Source organism: Oncorhynchus keta, unplaced genomic scaffold, assembly GCF_023373465.1.
Source record: "Oncorhynchus keta strain PuntledgeMale-10-30-2019 unplaced genomic scaffold, Oket_V2 Un_contig_7800_pilon_pilon, whole genome shotgun sequence".
NCBI classification, from domain to species: Eukaryota; Metazoa; Chordata; class Actinopteri; order Salmoniformes; family Salmonidae; genus Oncorhynchus; species Oncorhynchus keta.
The window spans coordinates 82,234-85,198 of NW_026289684.1; the positions used below are offsets into that span (position 1 = coordinate 82,234).

Here is a 2,965-nt window from a genome sequence, read left to right on the forward strand (position 1 = left end):
GGAGGCAATGTGATGGCCTGGGGAGGCAATGTGATGGTCTGGGGAGGCAATGTGATGGTCTGGGGGAGGCAATGTGATGGTCTGGGGGGGGGATGGCAAGGTGATGGTCTGGGGAGGCAATGTGATGGTCTGGGGGAGGCAATGTGATGGTCTGGGGGTGGCAATGTGATGGCCTGGGGGAGGCAATGTGATGGTCTGGGGGAGGCAATGTGATGGTCTGGGGAGGCAATGTGATGGTCTGGGGAGGCAATGTGATGGTCTGGGGAGGCAATGTGATGGTCTGGGGGAGGCAATGTGATGGTCTGGTGGAGGCAATGTGATGGTCTGGGGGAGGCAATGTGATGGTCTGGGGAGGCAATGTGATGGTCTGGGGGAGGCAATGTGATGGTCTGGGGAGGCTTTGGTGGTGGTAAAGTGGGAGATGTGTACAGGGTAAAGGGATCTTGAAGAAGGAAGACTATCACTCCATTTTGCAACGCCATACCCTGTGGATCTACAGCTTGAGAGAGAGAGAGAGAAGAAAGAGAGAGAGAGAGAGACTTACTGACCGCTCGTACGATGCCTGGCAGGCCCCACTCGGTGCTGAGGAGTCTGTGGCTGTGGAGCCGTCCGTCGGTATCCAGGTTCCTGTCCAACACATCCCTCCCACCACATTAGGGTTCATGGGGTTAGGGTACTTCCTCATCGCTGCCTTGATCACCGTCTCCCACGGGTAGCTACAGTCAGAGAGAAAGACAGTGAGAGACAGAAACAGAGAGACAAACAGAGAGAGAGACAGAGAGAAACAGAGAGAGACAGAGAGACAAACAGAGACAGAGAGAGACAGAGAGACAAACAGAGAGAGAGACAGAGAGACAAACAGAGAGAGAGACAGAGAGACAAACAGAGAGAGAGACAGAGAGAGACAGAGAGACAAACAGAGAGACAAACAGAGAGAGAGACAGAGAGACAAACAGAGAGAGAGACAGAGAGACAAACAGAGACAGAGAGAGACAGAGAGAGACAGAGAGACAAACAGAGAGAGACATGCCCAACGGGAGAGGGAACCGTGTAGGACAACACCGGGACCTCAATAGTAACACCGTATCCCTCACATGCCCAACGGGAGAGGGAACCGTGTAGGACAACACCGGGACCTCAATAGTAACACCGTATCCCTCACATGCCCAACGGGAGAGGGAACCGTGTAGGACAACACCGGGACCTCAATAGTAACACCGTATCCCTCACATGCCCAATGGGAGAGGGAACCGTGACCTCAATAGTAACACCGTATCCCTCACATGCCCAACGGGAGAGGGAACCGGGACCTCAATAGTAACACCGTATCCCTCACATGCCCAAAGGGAGAGGGAACCGTGTAGGACAACACCGGGACCTCAATAGTAACACCGTATCCCTCACATGCCCAACGGGAGAGGGAACCGTGTAGGACAACACCGGGACCTCAATAGTAACACCGTATCCCTCACATGCCCAACGGGAGAGGGAACCGTGTAGGACAACACCGGGACCTCAATAGTAACACCGTATCCCTCACATGCCCAACGGGAGAGGGAACCGTGTAGGACAACACCGGGACCTCAATAGTAACACCGTATCCCTCACATGCCCAATGGGAGAGGGAACCGTGACCTCAATAGTAACACCGTATCCCTCACATGCCCAACGGGAGAGGGAACCGGGACCTCAATAGTAACACCGTATCCCTCACATGCCCAAAGGGAGAGGGAACCGTGTAGGACAACACCGGGACCTCAATAGTAACACCGTATCCCTCACATGCCCAACGGGAGAGGGAACCGTGTAGGACAACACCGGGACCTCAATAGTAACACCGTATCCCTCACATGCCCAACGGAGAGGGAACCGTGACCTCAATAGTAACACCGTATCCCTCACATGCCCAAAGGGAGAGGGGCCGTGTAGGACAACACCGGGACCTCAATAGTAACACCGTATCCCTCACATGCCCAGCGGGGAGAGGGGAACCGTGACCTCAATAGTAACACCGTATCCCTCACATGCCCAAGGGAGAGGGAACCGTGTAGGACAACACCGGGACCTCAATAGTAACACCGTATCCCTCACATGCCCAAGCAGGGGAGAGGGAACCGTGTAGGACAACACCAGGACCTCAATAGTAACACCGTATCCCTCACATGCCCAACAGGAGGGAACCGTGTAGGACAACACCGGGACCTCAATAGTAACACCGTATCCCTCACATGCCCAATGGGAGAGGGAACCGTGTAGGACAACACCGGGACCTCAATAGTAACACCGTATCCCTCACATGCCCAATGGGAGAGGGAACCGTGACCTCAATAGTAACACCGTATCCCTCACATGCCCAACGGGAGAGGGAACCGGGACCTCAATAGTAACACCGTATCCCTCACATGCCCAAAGGGAGAGGGAACCGTGTAGGACAACACCGGGACCTCAATAGTAACACCGTATCCCTCACATGCCCAACGGGAGAGGGAACCGTGTAGGACAACACCGGGACCTCAATAGTAACACCGTATCCCTCACATGCCCAACGGGAGAGGGAACCGTGTAGGATCGCATCGCTGCTCTGCGCTTATTTCGACACGCCTCTTAATGTAGACTAACATTTGGAACGATAGAGATTCAAATCAATCACATAAAAGACCACGGTTGTACAAAGCAACACTGCATTTAACGGTAACGGTAAACTAGCCTATCGATATGCTCGGTTTAGAGACTCTTGGCCTACTAACCTGAAAACATGTTCAGTACTCCAGATCTTCATCTTTCCGTTTTCTCTGTCCTTCTCCTTATAGAAATATCGGTTCGTTACAGGCCCATCTTCTACCGGGACATTTCCTCCGTGCCTATCATTGTACGGTGGATCCGGTCCATAGACAACAAGTAGAAACGATCATCACAAATAAAAAGGACTTCAGGTCTTTTGTCGTTTCGTTACGAGTCAACTAGG

At 53.1% G+C, this 2,965-nt stretch overlaps 1 long non-coding RNA gene across 1 annotated transcript; it reads right to left on the reverse strand.

Annotated features, from left to right (window-relative positions):
* Positions 1 to 794: 794 nt before the first annotated feature.
* On the reverse strand, positions 795 to 2,732 carry LOC127926555 (uncharacterized). The gene is made up of 3 exons (XR_008124448.1): positions 2,445 to 2,732; positions 1,379 to 1,824; positions 795 to 1,204 (listed from the first exon to the last, which is right to left on the reverse strand). It is a non-coding gene; the product is annotated as an uncharacterized LOC127926555 (long non-coding RNA).
* Positions 2,733 to 2,965: the final 233 nt, after the last annotated feature.